At 47.2% G+C, this 17,033-nt stretch overlaps 1 long non-coding RNA gene across 1 annotated transcript in view; it reads left to right on the top strand.

Moving 5' to 3' along the window:
* Nucleotides 1–4,984, top strand: part of LOC105288891 — a 13,605-nt gene extending 8,621 nt beyond the window's left edge. Inside the window, exons 3-4 of the long non-coding RNA XR_002779201.1 lie at nucleotides 1,699–1,823; nucleotides 4,869–4,984. This is a non-coding gene — a long non-coding RNA (uncharacterized LOC105288891). The remainder of the gene's footprint in view (nucleotides 1–1,698; nucleotides 1,824–4,868) is intronic.
* Nucleotides 4,985–17,033: the final 12,049 nt, after the last annotated feature.

The following is a 17,033-nucleotide window of genomic DNA, read 5'->3' as shown; positions in this document are numbered from 1 at the left end:
TAAGCTCACCCTGCTCAGCCAGCCAGCCCGGTTCAGCCCTACCATGCCCCCTCCAGGTAGCACTAATAGTACTAACGAATCCTTTGAGAGCATTCATTGTGTGCCAAGCGTTGTTTTAAGTGATCCCCTTATATTAACTAATTTAATCTTCACATCTACACTGTGATTAACCTTGCCTCAAATGAGGAAACTGAGGCACAAAACGATTAAGCCAGGTAACCCTACTGCAGTTCCATGGTGGGAAAGGTGAAGCCCGTGGAGCCTGGAAGCAGGGCCTGCAAGATGATCATCTGTTTTCCTCTGGGAAATATTACAGTTCTGAGCCCCCTCACACTTTTCTCTATTTCACAGTTCTCAGGCAGCTCCCCTGTCTGCACATGTACTCAAATGTCCGCACTTGGACCCAAATGTCTGTACACTTCACACCACTGTCACACAGACACTCATGCATGAGACTGACAACCATAGATTCACAGACACATACATGTGTGCAGACACTGTTTCTGCCCTGCTGCATGCAGGCGTGGGCCTCACAGATACACACACTCATAAGCCAGGCACCCACATGGCCCACAGCCAGAATGAAAGATACACATGTGAGTGTCCCCATCCTTCATACTCTTGTAGATCTCCCTATGCGTGCATGCGTGCGCACACACACAGACACAGACACACACACAAGCTCCTGTGTCCCTGAAATGACACTGCAGGATCTGTGGACTCACATTGCATGCCCTTTGCCCCATGTCCAGGCTTCAGACTCTGCAAACATTTCTCTGGCCAAGGCATCTTCATTCTTGTCCCGTCAAGCCAAAGGCTCCAGATCGTGTGCACAGCGCATCTGCTTTCTACTGCAAGTCCCACCCAAATCATTGCCCCTGCCTCTGCCTCCTGTAGGAACTGGGCCTCAGGGGAGTGGTAAGGGTTGGAGGTGGATGTTTACTCTTCCCCCAACTCCCTGGGCTGCGGAAGGAACAGCAGGAAGAGAAGAGTGAATTAATCCTGGCCTCCCCTCCTCCAGGCTCTCTGTGATGCTAATTCCCTCTGCCTTTGATCCATGCTCACCTAGTCCAGGCCCCAAACTCTGAGCTGGAGCAGGCACTGGGCCTGCTCTTGAGATTAGGGCTGCCTCGGCGGAGGCCAGCACATCCCCCCATGGGTCAGGTTGGGGTTTCTTCCCTAGGGAGGGGTCTTGAGGATTAGAGCTCTGGTTACTCGCCCTGGCATTTGCAACGTGCTGTCCTTTGCCAGAGCTTTCTTATTCTCTTTCCTCTCCGAAGGGGCCCTAGGGTTCCCACTTTACACAGGAACAGAGTGAGGCCCAGGGGTTAAAGGATTCCAGAGGCTTCAGGGCCAGTGAGCGATGGGGTAGAGACCGGAGCAAAACCTTCTATCCTTCAGTCCCACCCCGTTTCCTCTGAGAGTCTTTGTTCCAGTGATTTTTAAAAACTATTTACATAGTAATCACTGCATGCCAGGGACTGTGTCTAAAAGGATGTCATCTCATTCAGTCCTCACAGGAGTTCTGTTATGGTCCCACTTTACAGGTAGGGAAACTGCTCCATGTAACTTGCGCTACTAGTGGTCAAACGCAGAACACAAGCCAACCAGAGTCCCTCACTGTATAGAGGGGACACAGATCCAGAGAAGGGAAGCCTATACGGGAAGTTGGCTGAGCATTCATCTCTACTTTCCTAGCTACACCTGGGCGTGTCTGGAAATGACTGGAATCTTCTGGGAACCCAGTGAAGCTGGGATGAGTACAGGCTCCTACACTGCCCCAAAGCATGGGAATGGGACACCTGTGAGGACACCAAGCTCAGGTAACCACATAGAGGCATCTCCGCCAACCCAGCCTCGGGACAGCCCTGTAAACTTGGGCATAAACACAATTAAAACTTTTATTACATTGTATTTTATACATATAAAAGACTATTTGTAAGCTATGAAACATTAAAATGAACGTTCATGCACACTGTACTTCAGAACTAGAGTATTATAGGCACCAGGACACTGTGCCTCTCCTGGCCCCCTGCTTCCCAGAGGGAACCACTACCCAGATTTCGTCCATTACTCCCTTCCTTTTTTTAACGAATGGGTTTAGCTCACACGTGGGATCCCTGGGCTAACTGCATTTTTGAGATATGAATTATCTGCTACATTCCCAGGGGGGAGCTTTGAGGAGCAATTTGCACTTCCTTTCCTCCGGAGGCTGTCTTTTGTGCCAGTAACAATGCTCAGGGGTTCTTTGCAGTGTGGTGTCCTGTTTTGCCCTCTCACTCCAGACAGTGCTTTGAAAAGGACACTTCTTCCCAGTGCAGCCAGCAAGCAAAAGCAGGGCGGGAGCCCCAGCAGCTCAGCATTCCCTGAACAAGGCATGCCACCCTGCCTTTGCGTAAGCTGTTTCCTCCTTCCAGAATGCCCTTCCCATCTAGTCTGCTCTGGAAACCTAGCCCCTTTTTCTAGGTCAAGCTCCAAGCTTTCATTTTGGGGGAGGCTTTCCCTATGACCCCTTCCCCTCACCCCAAGCAGAGTTAGATGTGTCCTTCTCTGTCTAATCAGAGTCCCTTGGTCAGTCCTTATCAGATGTCTTAGAAGCCACCAAAAGCAGCCTTTATTTCCAGATCCCAGGCACAGCTGGGAGTTAGACCCTGGCAGATGCTTCCAGAGTGACCAAGATAGAATCTGGGTGAAGGTAATAGCAGATGGACAGCCCTGTGGAACCCCATGGGCCAGGACCTCCAAGGTCTTAGCCAGTTTGCTCCAAGGCCTGTCTAGATGGGAGTTTGGGAGCAAGGCTGGGAGGATACTGCCTGGGATTCGGGGCTGCTGCTAACCCATCTGCTGTGTTGATGTGTGTGTGCAAGATGTGTGTCTAGGTCAGTGGCTTTGCCAGCAGGTAGGTGTGGTCACAAGAGTGCACACATTTATGCATGTGCTTACACACGCATGTGCACACACGTGGTCCCAAGTCCACAGGCCCTGAAGAACATGCAGGAGCACTTCCTTTTCCTGCTTTCAACTCCCCCTCCTGGACAAGCCTGTCTTCTCTCTGAGCCCCACGCAGAACACATTTATGGAGTGCCTGCTGTGTGCAAAACCTAAGAGGCTGGCTAGAGCAGTGTCGAGGGCAACTGGCCTCTGAGGGGACAGGACTGACAGAAGGTTCACATACCGTCTTTCTGTCCTACTCTCCCCCATGCACTAGCCCTGAAAGCCAGATGCCACTGCCTTTGCTTCTCTTGCAAGGCCTCTGAGGTCCAGGGGCCAGAGAGGGGCACCAGCGGAGACAGGAAGAGTAGAGGAGGATGAGACCAGAAGTTCTGTCGCCAGTGCTCAGTTTTTGGTTCTAGGTGCCAGATGGTGCAGGGTCTGCCAGAAACCCCTACTTCCAAGGGAAGCCTGGCATTAGGAGAGACCACCGAAAATCTTCTTTCTCACTCTCCTTTCCCCCGATGGAAATCTCATTTTTGGTGACATTTCCCTGAGCATCCTTGTAGGAGGGTGCCATAGCTGTTAGCAGCAGCGGGGATTAAAGGTAGCTCCAAGCTGAGTCAGACAGGACAATGTGGGATAGTATCAAATGTGTGGACTGGAGACTGGCCACCCCTCATTCTAACACACTCTCTCTCTCTCACACACACACACACACACACACACACACACACACGCATGTGCACAAATAAGTACACACATATATACACCCATATTTGCACATCTTGAGAGTTGGTAGAAGTTGCCTAAGGTCACACGCAGCCAGTGCTGGCCCTCTGCCTTCCAGCCCTGGTTTGTTTCCTTAACTTAAGCTTCCTTTAAAGGGGACGTATGGCTTCCAGCTTTCCTGCTTGCCTCCATCTGAGACCTTGGTGGCTGACGAAGATGGTCTTAGGGGTGATTGGGTGCTCCTTCTGGAGCACCGCTGGCCTACTTTTCAGGTGAAAGGGTGACGTAGGTTTGCCAGCGTGCATATGGGGGACAAGGGAAGTGAAAATCCCTGTCTTTCTGTCCCCAGCACCCAAATGCAACCCGGAAAACCCTGACTCAGGCCTATCTCCTGTGAAGAGGGTGGCACTGTGAGTTGGCAATCGGTCTTTGGCCTGGACTCCGATGACCCTGGGGAAATCCAGGATTCATCACTTCTAGCTGTGGGGTTATGGACAGGTTGCTTCACCTTGCTGCAGCTCAGTCCAGAACCTGTACTGACAGGATGGAAACACTCACTGTGCAGTGTTTAAAGACGGAGGCCCAGGCCAGTGCCCCAAAGATGGCAGTTGGGGTGGTCATGGCTTTTTCTTGTAAGTGCCCATGGAAGACCTAGCCAAATTGTGTCCAGACCACCTTATTCATAGAACTTGGGCCTGCCTTGGGGCGCCAGCAGAGCCGAGCTCCAGTCCTGGCACTGCCTTAACCAGCTGGGTGACCTTGGGTGTGTCACTGGCCCCCTCTAGCTTCAGCATCCTCAGCCCCAAAGCATACCAGTTTGAGGGGCACATGGGGCTAGAATGCCCAATCAGACAGGAAAGGCCTTGTAGACTACATGGTTGTGTTCTCTTCGGGGATGCTGGAGGGAGAATACGTGATCATCACCGCTCAGTGGGACCCCATCCTTCTGCACCCAGACCCGGTGTTCTGGCCTCTAGCTGGGCTGAGAGCTGCATGTCCTCCACAGAGGGGACAGCAGGGTTCACTTAGGGACCCTCTGTAAGCCCTACCCCTGCCTGCCACAAGCCCCGGGATGCCAGGTTGGAGAGCTCTCCCTCAGGGAGTCTAAGGCCCCTTTGAAGCTGAGAAGTTCCTACTGGAGGGGCAAAGGCAGCCTGGATTCAAAGCATGTCTCCTGGCCCTTAATTACCCTTCTTCACCCATAGGTGGAATTTTCACTCAAAGAGCTGAAGAAAGGCACCGCGATGCCGCCGGGCCTGGGTTTCCCTGCTGCTTTGTGTGGCAGCCGCCGGCGCGGCAGTGGCACATAGCTCAGCTTTCTGATTTTAATGATTTCCTGAATTCATTCCATTTCCTACCTCGGGGAAAGGAGGAGAGGTGATCCTCTTGAAAATTCACATAATTGCTTTTATTTGATTTTTATTAAAATGCATTCAGGAATAATGTGATTGCCCCCTTTATTACGTTGTTCATCAATCTGGCATGGGGAATCAGCCTGGAAAAGGCAGTGGGAGCAAGAGTCCGGTATGGATTGGGCAGTGGGCTCGGCCCCGCACTGGCCGAGTTGCGCTGGGAGAGCCACAGACCCCACTGCTCCCATGTGGGATGGTGAGGGAATGACGCTGCTGGAGGAATGTGGCGCTGAGTGTGGATGCTGTGAGCATGCTCTAGAGGTCCTCCCCACCCCAACCTGCTCCTCCTTTGTGCCTCTTTTCCTACCTCTGTGTCCTCAGAGGCTGAGAGCATGGTGGTCTGCCCTCCTAATTTCCCTCAAAACACCCTTCCCTCTGCTCCCCCAGTTGCCTGCACCTTGATCGTGGCCTCCTTGCAGGTCTCGCTGTCTCCAGATTCAGGGTCCTCAGTCCAAATTCCCACCACCCACCTAACCATACCATTGTCCTACTCAGAAACCTTGGTGGCTCTCAGAGACCCCTTCCCTTTGGGACCTTTGCATACAGTAGAAGGATCCCCAGACCCCTTGTCAGACCTGGTTCCAATCCTTTCTCTGCTTTATGCAGTGGGATGCTGGGCAAGTCACTGCCTCTCTGTGTCTCAGTTTATTGGTCAAGGAAATGGAACACCAAGACCTTCTGGGTAGGGTCATTGAGAATATAGAGTGAACAGGCCATTACAGGTATGTGTGACCCATTTGGCATGTATGTGTGTACATGAAATCATGTGACTCAGCCTAAGTGAGAGGCGGGAGGGACTCAGCAAATGCTTGGGGAGAGAGGAAGAGCAAATCCAGCTCTAGCCTCCATTGAGGTGGTCACAGTAACAGTGACACTCCCTGCAGCCCCCTCCTCTTCTTCCAGCAGAGGTTTCTGGGCAGGACTGAGCCTGAACTTTCAGGCCAGCAGCTAAGAATGAGGCTGAGAGTTTTACTTGCTTCTCACTGTCCTTCTGGTGGGGTCGGGGGGGATGTTGGTTTTCAGAGGAAGGTCAGAAATGCATTTGCTAGGCTTTCTGGAAGCCCTCGCCCTCCTAAGCGTGCCACATGCTCCAGACCCATCAAGGCATGTTTTATTGTTCTCTTTTAGCAGACAAGGAAACTGAGGCTCAGAGAGGGTAAGTGACTTATTCAGGGCAGTCCAACTAGGCTGTGTGAGGTTGCTTGGGCACAAGAAATTAGGATGGGCTGGTGACCCCGTACCACACCTGAAGCTGTTGGCAAGATGCTTTGAAGGAGTGGTTTGGCAGGTGGCCAGTGCCAGGAAGAGCTGCCCTGCACCCTGGGGTGTGGGTGGGGGCCCATGGATGTCAGAGCAGGCCCTATCTACCGGCCTCCAGCCGGTCTCCAGCCGGTCTCTCTAGGGTGGTCTGCCCTGCTGGGGTAGGCTACACAGGAAGTCAGAGGAACATGGGAAACACAGTGGGGCGTGGCCATTCACTTTCAGAGCCCCCTTGGGGGCTTTCGATTTCTGTGAAAAGCCCATCTTCACTTTAGAAAAAACAGACAAACCTTTGTTGTGGTTTTCTTTTTTATGTTTGTTTTGATGCAAATCATTTGGCAGTGGATGCAGCTGCGGGAATTCAGGCATTGGAGGCAGTAGATTTAGATTCAACTGTGGGGCTCTTGAGGGCCAGTCCGGGTCCTGCCATGTAGCTGCATGCTCAATTCAAGGCTGGGCGCACTGCTTACTCCATTGTTTGGCCCCCCAGGCTTTGCTTATGCTATTACCCCACTGGAATACCCCACACTGCTCTTCTCTGCTTGTAAGACTCCTCCTGTGAGGCCCGTGCCATGCCAAGCCTCCCTGCATCTGCTCCCGCTCTGGTTCCTGATACCTACCCACTCTGCCTGTCTGTCTCAGGGGTTACCTGAGTTCCTGGAGCGGGTTCATGTCCAGTCTTTTTAGTCAGGCTGTAAATCTGTCCAGGAGGACAGGCCCCGTCCTCAGTCATGGTGAGGGCCATGCAGGGAGCCGGGTAAGGCCTCTGGAGTCTCATCAGAGGAAATTCGAGCCCAGAGGGGTAAAGGGGGACCTGGCAGTTTCCCCAGGAGTGAAGAGTTTCCTGGGGTGCAGACTTTCAGTGCCGAATTGGGACCGTCTCGATCACTCTAGCTAAATAAAGCCACTTACCCAGTGGTCCACAGGAAGCCTGGACCCTGAACTTGCCAATTCCCAGGCCAGCACCATGTCCTGATGCCATCACCACAGACAGTCAGCACCTTCTTTTGAGGGAGGGGAACACTAAGGCAAACTGTGGCAGAGACTGGACCAAGGCCATGGGTGAGTAGGCTGCAGAGTTAGACAAAGGGACCAATAACCTGTGAGCCTCTGGCTGGTTTCCAAATTCAGGGAAATGGCCTGACCAAAGTGGGCAGCCTCGCTGAGCGGTAGAACACTGTGGCCCGAGTTCCTGGCAGGGCTAGGTGCCACCCCCCAGGGCCACCTCAGACCTGCCCCCGAGCTCAGGGGTTGCAGGGGTCTGGCTGCAGAGAGGCTGAGCGTCCCTGGTGCCCCACATCCCGGCCTCACAGACATCAGAGCTCTCTTATCAGATCACCGTTTCTCCCCTCCTCTCTGCAGCATCTGCCTAGCCTCCGCCTCCGCCTCCACCCCAGTAGCCCTTTCCTCTCTGAAGGCTTTTCCCGTCACCAGCACAGGCAGCATGCAGAAATGTTGGTTTCTGTTGCTTTAAAAAAGTTTCCTTTTGGTGAGGGGTTTGGTGAGAGGTTGTTTACTGGGCCTGCACAGCCCCACTGTGGGCTGCAGTTGGGGGTGAGGTGTGGATTTGGAGCTAGCAGGGACTGCACCCACACCTCTGAGCCTCTGGATCCTTTGCCAAGTTGAGGAGTATGGATAAACACCTGCTGTGTGCCTGGCTCTGGGCTGGGCTTGGCAGCACCCGCTGTCCATGCACTCTGCCCCGGGAACTGTGAGGTCAGAGGGTTTATTATCCATTTCCCCCAAGAGGCACTGAGGCTCAGTGAAGGTGGCTGGATTCATGATCTGGGCTCTGCCCATGGCATGGTGCTGCCTTCAGAGTTTGTCATTCAGTCTCCTTCTTCCTTACCTGCCATTTTCTTACCCATAGAGGGGCCAGGCTCTCCCCAGCCAAGGAACACAAGTTCCTGAAGTTTCTGTTCCTAGGCTCTTGGCCCTTCTGTGGATAGGTGTGGACTCTATCTAAGTCGCCAAAATTGGATTCGAATTTCAAGTCCTACTATGCGACCTCTGGCAAGTCACTTAGCCTCTCAGAGCATCGGATGGCTATGCTGTCGAATGAGGGATTTGCAGAAGTCCTGGAGAGAGCTAGTGGACTCTGAAGGCTGTCAGGCAGTGGCTAGAGCCTCTGTCTGGTTAACGAGGGCCTTGGGAAGTTTCATTTGTCAGCTAGGTTGGGGAAAACGACTGAGGTGATGGGGAGCTGCTGAAGGTAATTGAGCAAGGGAATGCCACGATCAAAATCAGGTTCCAGAAGGATCATGTATGCAGCAGAGTGGAGGAGGACTACAAGGGAGAGGTGGAAGCTGGAAGGCCGTTGAAGGCGGCTTTGACTTACTTTTCAGAAAAATAAGGTGTCCCTCCTCCACACCAGGAGCAAGACTCATGAAGGCCAGACCATCATGGAACACCAGGATCCTACCCAGGACAGGCTCCCTGCTCTTGGCCTTCTCCCAGCTTCAGCTATCATACCCCGGGGGAAGAGGAATTGGGGTTTTAAGGGGTCCTGAACCCCAGCCCACCCCAGCAGCCAAGGGTGAGACAGAGGGTGTCCTCCTCTTCATAGCAGTCTCAGTGTCCCTGAGAAGTGTTGCTAACCCAGGCCCATCTGAGAACTGTGGCTTCCATTTCTCACTGACCTCCATCCACTGGGTTTCCTACCACTCTTGTTTCAAGCCTTCCAATACCACCCAGCTCTTGAAACCAGTCCTCCAACCACTCACCTGATGGGTGAGAAAGCGAGGCCGTCTGCATTTCCCCCACCTCCACCTCTAGCCTCTCCCACATCCGGGACAGGGGAGGGAAGCTCATGGGACATCTCCTTCTGTGAAGGAAGCTCCTTTTTTTGTAAAGCGAGTAATTCCCCCGATATGTCTCTCCGTTATCACAGACATTCTTACAGATGAATAATCCTCTGCCATCTGTGTTGGGTTTCCCTGGGGATAATCCACAATTTAGAGAATCAGTGGAGGACAGGACACCTGGGGAAACAATTGCTCCCTTTCTCCTGAAATTTGTCAGGTGGAGAGTATAGAGAGCGAGACCACTTTTGTTGCAGTCCGATCTGGCTGCTATAACAGCATATCACAGATTGAATGCCTTCTAACAACGCACATTGATTTTTCACAGCTCTGGAGGCTGGAAATCCAAGATTAAGACTCCAGCAGATTCAGTGTCTGCTGAGGGAAGCTTCCTAGTTATAGACTGCCGTCTTCTTGCTATGTCCTTACATAGTGGAAGGAATATGGGAACTCTCCGTGGTCTCTTAAAAAAGCTCTAATTCCATTCATGAAGGCTCCACCTTCATGATCTAATTAGCTCCCAAAAGCTCCACCTCCTAATACCATCACATTGAGGGTTAGGATTTAACATGCATTTTGGAAAGACATAAACATTCAGCCTGCCCCAACCTTGCTCTCTTAAATATTCTTTAATGGCAGGACCCTTAGGTCCTGAGGCTCATAGCCCTTCTGTGGCTATTGTACCCATTTCCCAGATAGGCAAACTAAGGGTGGGGTGAGCGCCCAGCTTCCTTGCTCATATTTAGAGGCTGACTCCCCTGGGCTTTTGATCAAGAGTAAAGGTCTTTCTCTGTTAGCTTCCAAGGCAGTCCTGCCCCACTGCTCCCAATTAGTTCTAATTTTAACTCTCACCAGGACCCACATCACCTACGAGGCTGGCAAACAGACACCCTAGGAATGCTCCTGCCTTACTCTCTCTCCTGGTGGTGGAGGCAGGGAGGGCATGCTCACTAGATGCCTATGTCACTGCGCTTTGCTGTGTGACCTTTCCTAAAACTCTTACCCTCTCTGATCCTCTCCTACATCACCTGCACTGCCTGCCTTGTGGTATTGCAGGGATCAAAGGATATGAATGCAGGGGATTAGAAGCCCTTTTTATGGGCCAGCACCGGGCAGCACCTTCTGTATGGTGTCATTTTGTCTTCATAGCAGCCCAGGCATCAGAAGCAGAGTGGCTTCACGGTCCCACTGACAATCCACCCACTATCTGAGGGGATTCTATGCAGAAGGTATCTACAGATATTATACCAGTTATTCCCCTGTCGACCAGGCCTTTGTGTTCTTTTTCCTGAGGGGAGCAGAAACTGCTCCAAGTCTAGGGCTCTCTCTCATCCTCTCAGATAAGATGGAGAGGCGAGGGCTGGGTGTGGGGCAGGGGGTTATGGAGGATTCTGAAGGCTGGGAGTGGAGGAGAGAGGAGCAGACTGGGAAGGGAGGCAGATAAAAGAGGCCCTGGCCTGGGTGTGTGACTGGGCTTCAGCATGTCTGGGAGGCCAGTCCCACACCTGCTCTAGCCCCATGCCCAGCAGAGCAGGGCACCTCAGAATTTCAGGGGCCACACAGTCTCTAAGCATGAAGGCCTCTGCAGTGGCCAAGACAGAGTGGAGGAGGCTTCCTGCTCTAATTCTTGGATACCATGGAGCCTCCCCCTTCCTGAGGCTTAGGAGAGACAGCTGAATGATGACAGAGCTGGAATGGTCAGAATTTAGTTTCTTGAAAGAAAAGTTCAGAATGTGGTATTTCTTGCAGCTATAAAATAGTTTGATATAGCATCATGCCCTAGTGATAGTACTGTTAGCTCCATGGGACAGATGAGAAAACCGAGGCTCAGAGAGTTTGTGATTATCCAAAGACATTTTTCTTAGAACTTGTAGATCAGAGACAAGAGCCTGGGTTTATTGATATTAAAGCTTCTGCAGTTTTTTGCCTTGTTTATGACTCTTTGACCGCAAGACAACCTCACTTGGGGGAGAAATGGAACAGCTAAGGCCCAGCTGGGCAAGTGACACAGGGAAGTGAGAGAGGACTCCACGTCCGTGCTCTGAGACACCAGTCTGACCTCCTCTTGGTCCAAGCTGTCCATGGCCCATCCAACTTTCCTCCTTCTTCATCAGGGCCAACCATGCCAGGCCTTCAGGCCCCCTGCTCAGTGTAGAGAAGTTCTGGCCTCCTCATCAGCTTCCTACAGCTCCTGCCCAGCTGCAGAGCCTGCCCTGAACCTACTGAAGCCATGTCTTAATCCCTGAGGTGGCAGCAGGCCCAGCCCTGGCCCAGCCCAGGCCTTGCCATGGTTTCTCTTCCCATGGGGTCTGGGCCTGGGGAGTGACTCCCAACAGCTGTATGAGACCCAGTGGGTGAGGCCAAGTTTGGCGTCAGGAGATCTAGGGTTAAGTCTGGGTTATGTAAGTAATTATATGGCCTTGGACAATCAACTGGGCCTCAGTTCTCTCATCCTGCAGTCATTATGGTCCTAGCAGGTGGGCAGGCATGGACCAATGAGAAACCTGTGTTCTTCTACTTACAAGCCATGTGTCCTCAGGCTTGTGCTCCTCAGTTTCTCTCTGAACGAAATGAGAATAATGAAGCCCATTCCTTCGGCTCTTAAGGAAACTAACATTTGCTGAACACTTCTAGGGCTAACTCTGTGTTACATGCTTCCTGCAGCATTTTCTCCCATGGCCCCCTTATCACAGTGCTGAAACTTGAATCTGAGCTGAGAATAAAACGTTTTATTTTTAGTCTTTCATACGGTGTCTCTTTGTAGCCCTTTCTGGCCTGGGACTCTAAGGGCGCAGTCACAAATGGCTTCATGGAAGAGGTGGCACCTGGTCTGAGCCTGGAAGGATAGAGTAACAGCCCTTGTCTGTAGGCAGGAAGGATCAGTGTTCTGGTCTCTGGAAGCATCTGCTCCATTTCAGTTTTCCTGGAACGCTCACAGACAGGAGTTTGAGCTCCACTTAGTCAGGCCACCACGATCAGTGACCAGACTCCTGGTGTCCTGAGCCTTCTTCAGGCAACTCGGTGTTTGGGGAGAGGGGGCTTCAGTTTTAGTTATTAAAATGCAATGTCATATAAAGAATAAGAATAGTCGACATTTCTTAAGCACTTAGAATATGCCAAGCACCGAGCCGAGCACTTTACTTCTATTAGTTCATTCAATCCTCAACCGCCTGGTGAGAGAGGCTCGATGTGATGTCTACCTCATGAGAAAAGGAGACACGGAATAACCATCTCCAGGCTCCACAGCCAGCGTGAGGTGAAGACAGGGTTTGCAGCTTGGCTGTCTGACTAAAGTCCTGGAGCTGGGTAGGACTACTGAAACCATAAACACGACAGCTACAACAATTGCTAACATTTGTAGTGTACGCTGGCCAAGCGCTGTACAAGAACCACCTCATTTCCTCCCTACAGCAAACTTAAAAGGAGACAAGATTTTCATCTCTACAGAGAAAGAAACTGAGACAAGTCGAAGAACTTGGTCAAGATCATGAGCCAGGGTTGGAATCCAGGCAGTCTGACTTTAAAGTATGCAAAAGATTAATATGAGTAAATCTTTTGGCACATGGAAGATGATATACAATTGGTGCTCAATAAATAATTACTAAATTGAACTGAAATTAAAAAAAAAAAGACATAAAAGAATCAGTTTTTTTAGGTCCTGTTGTTCCAGCCTTGCCAGCTTCACAGGCTGCCTCTGTTAAGGCAGGAAGGAAAAGCAGCCCAAGGGACCTCCTGAGAACAGCTTGGAATGGCACTCAAACTCTTCAGGGAGTCCCCCATAGCCTCCAGCCAGACCCTACCATTTTCTCGTCCCAACACTACATTCCTTTTCCACTTTCAATCATTCCTTTTTTGAGAAGGTCAGTTTTATTGAGGAATAATTTACAAAATGCACACTTTTTATTATTTAACTGTACAGTTCAATGAGTTTGGACAGATGTAGACAATGGTATAAACATTGCTGCACTCAAGATATAGCACATTTCCACTGTTCTGCAAAATTTCTTTTTTGCCCATTCCCAGTCAATCTCTCTCCCTGCTCCCACTCAGGATAACCATCGATTTGATTTCTATTGCTATCGATTAGTTTTGTGTGTTCTAGAACTTCCTATAAATGGGATTCAGCATGTGTATTATTTTGTGTATATACATTCATGCTGCACCATGTATTGGTAGTTTGGCCCTTTTCTTTGCTGAGTAGTATTCCAGCGAACAGGCATACCACTGTTTGTTTTTCTGTTCATTTGGGTTGCTTCCAGTGTTAAGATTTTTCTGAATGAAGCTGCTTTGAACACACATATGCAAATCTGGATAAACATGTTTTCATTTCTCTTGGGTCAATGCTTGAAAGTGGAATTGTTGGGCTGTATGGTAAATATATATTTTATTTTAAAAGAAGCTGCCAAACTCTTTTCCAAAGTCATTGCACCATTTTAGCCCCTAGTAGTGCATGAGAATTCTACTTGTTCTGTATCCATGACAACATTTGGCATTGTCAGTCTTTTTTTTGCCATTCTGGTGAGTATGTAATGATATCTCTTTGTTGTTTAAAATTGTAATTCCATGAGGACTAATAATGTTGAAGATGTTGAATACCTTTTTATGGGCATATATCATCTTTGTTAAAGCATCTATTTGAAGCTTTTGCCCAATTTCACTGGGTCACTTGTCTTATTATTAAATTATAAGAATTTTTCAAATCTGGATATAGATCCTTTCTCAAATATGTGTTTTGAAAATATTTTCCCACAGTCTGTGGCTTCCCTTTTCACTTTCTTCATGACATCTTTTGAAGAGAAAAGTCCAATTGATAAGTTTATGCTTTTATGGTTAGTGCTTTTTATGACTTGTTTTTGAGAACCAACAAGGTGGCAAAGATTTTCTCCTGTTTTCTTCTAGATATTTTATAATTTTAGATTTTTATGTTTAGATGTATGGCCCATGTCGAGCATATTTTTGCAAATAGTGTGAAGTGGAGTTAAGTTCCATAATGGTATCCTTTTATTTTATTTACCACAATTGTTACTGTTTTCTATTGTTTCCTTTGTTCTTTGTTCTAATTTTTGTTTTCCATTCTTTTCCCACCTTTTGTGGTTTTCATCAAGCATTTCAATTATTCCATTTTTTCTCCTTTCTTAGCATATAGATTATACTTTTTAAAAACCAATTTTAGTGGTTGTCCTAGAGTTTGCCATATACGTTTACAACTTATCCCTTTCATTATATAGATCTGAGTTTCTGATCTATATAATTTTTCTTCTTTCTGAAGAACTTCTTTTAATATTTCTTGCAAGGCAGGTCTACTGGCAACAAATTCCCTCAATTTTTGTTTGTCTTAGAAAGTCTTTATTTCTCCTTTGCTTTTGAAGGATAATTTGGCAGGATACAGAATTCCAGGTTGGTGATTTTTTTCTCTTTCAACACTTTAAACATTTCTCTTCACTATCTTCTTGCTTGAATGTTTTCTGAGAAATCTGGTGTAATTTTTCTTCTTGCTCCCTCATGTGTAAGAGTTGTTCCCCACCCTTACCATAACTTCTTTCAATATTTTGTATCTCTGATGTTTTACACTTTGAACATGATGTGCCAGGCATAGCTTTTTGGCATTTATCCTACTTGGTATTCTCTGAGCTTCCTGAAATATGTAGTTTGATGTCTGACATTAATTTTTGGAAAATTTCAGTCATTATTGCTTCAGATTTTTGGAAATTTTCAGTCACCATTTCTTCTGTTCCTTTCTTTTTTTCTTCTTATTTTGGTATTCCCATCGAGTGTATATTATACTTTTTTGTAGTTGTCTTATAGGTCTTGGATATTCTGGGTTTTTTTTTTTTAAGCCTTTTTCTTTTTACTTTTCAGTTTTGGAAGTTTCTATTGAAATATCTCCAAGATTAGAGATTCTTTATTCAGCTGGTTCCAGTCTGCTAATGACAAAAATCTCTGCTATCCAGAGATATTCTTCATTTCTGTCATAGTGCTTTTGATTTCTTTTTTAGAATTTCCATTTCTCTGCTTATCTTACTTATCTGTTCTTGCATATCAATTACTTTTTCAATTAGAGGCCTTAGCTTATTTAATCATAGTTGTTTTAAATTTCTGGTCTGATAATTCCAATATTCCTGCCATATTTGAGTCTGGTTCTAATCCTTGCTTTGTCTCTTTAAACTGCCCCCCACCTCCCACTCCCACCCCAATAACACACCCTTTTTTTATGACTTGTAATTTTTTTTCCATTGAAAGCCAGGCTTGATGTACTAGATAAAAGGAACATAGGACTGGTTCCCACAGAGGTTTCTGTTCATGCGTTTCGGCTCCAGTAAGTTGTGATTCTCTGTATATGCCTTATTTGTCTGTCTGTCTCTCCAATTTTAGAGTCAGTGGTTTGCCCCATGACCTCAATTCTCTGACGGGTCTAAGAAGAGTTGTTTGTTTTCAGTTGGTTTAGCTTATTTTCTTCTTATAAAGATGGGAGTAATAATTTCCAGGCTCCTTACATGCCAGGCTGGAAACTGGAAGTCTAATATCTTTTTGTTTTAACACATTTTCTTACAAATATAATCCTTTGTCCACTGAATAACCTTGTCATCATTGTAAAAACATCAGTTGATCACAGGTGAGTGAGACTATTTTGAGATTTTATTATGTTCCACTTATCCATATGTTTTGTCTTATACCAATACCACACTCTATTAATTATTGTAACTGTATAGTAAGTCTTAAAATCAAGCAATGTAAGTCTTCTAAATTTGTTCTTCTTTTTCAAATTTGTTTTGGGTATTATAGGTCCTCTTCATTTTCAAATAATTTTTAGAACCAGCTTGTCAATTTCTATTTTTTAAAAAGTCTGCTCTAATTTTTCACTGGTTTGTAGTTTTCTCGTAATATTTTTGTCTAGTGTTAGTATCAGGGTAATGTTGACCTTATGAAAAGGTTGTGAAGTGTTCTATCCTCTTCTATATTTTGAAAGAGTTTGTGTTTGATTGGTATTATTTTTTATTTAAATGTTTGATAAAAGTCTCTATGAAGTTATATGAGCCTAGAATTTCCTTTATGGGAAGATTTTATGAAGTATATTTCTGTAATAAATATCAAACTATTCATGATTTCTGATTCTTCTTTTGTTAATTTTGGTAATTTGAGTTTTTCAAGAAATTTGGTTATTTCATTTAAGTTGCTAAAGTTATTGTCTCCAAGTTGTTTATAATATTTTTTTTATTATCTTTTTAACATCTGTAAGATCTGTAGTGATGAACCCATGCTGATTCCTGGTATCGATCATTTATGTTTTATTTCTTTTTCTTGGTCAATTTAGCTAAAGTTTTGTTGATTTTTATTGATCTTTTCAAAAGCATAAGCTATTTGTTTTATTGAGTTTCTTTAGTGTATATTCATTTTCTAGTTCACTGATTTTTGCTCTTTATTATTTCCTTTCTTTTATTTACTTTGGTTTTAATTTGGTCTTTTCCCTTCAAACTTCCTTAGATGAATCCATGGTATATTGAGAGTCCTCAAGACCATTCCCAGGTGCAGTGATTTTCTAGGGAGACTTTCAAGACTCAGCATATAGTCACACTCATGGCTAAGAGTATAGAATTAGAAGACAAGGAGATAGAAATAGTTATTATAAAATATTTCACAGTACAAGAGATACACAGCCAACTTGCAAATGGAAAAGGCACATGATGTGAAGTATGAAGGAAACCAGGCACAAGCTTCCAAGAGTCTGATCACAGTGGAGCTATACAGGATACACTCAGTTCCCCCAGTCAGAAATTGTGACAACACATGTAAAATGTTGCCTACCAGAGAAGTTCATTAGAAACTCTGTGCCCAGGGTTTTCACTGGGGGGGCTTGTCATAGGCACCTTCTGCCCGGCACATACCAACATTCGGACTA

Source organism: Pteropus vampyrus, unplaced genomic scaffold (assembly GCF_000151845.1).
Source record: "Pteropus vampyrus isolate Shadow unplaced genomic scaffold, Pvam_2.0 Scaffold20, whole genome shotgun sequence".
Taxonomy (NCBI): domain Eukaryota; kingdom Metazoa; phylum Chordata; class Mammalia; order Chiroptera; family Pteropodidae; genus Pteropus; species Pteropus vampyrus.
The sequence above is the reverse complement of the archived record's forward strand: the minus strand, read 5'-3'. Positions and strand labels throughout refer to the sequence as shown.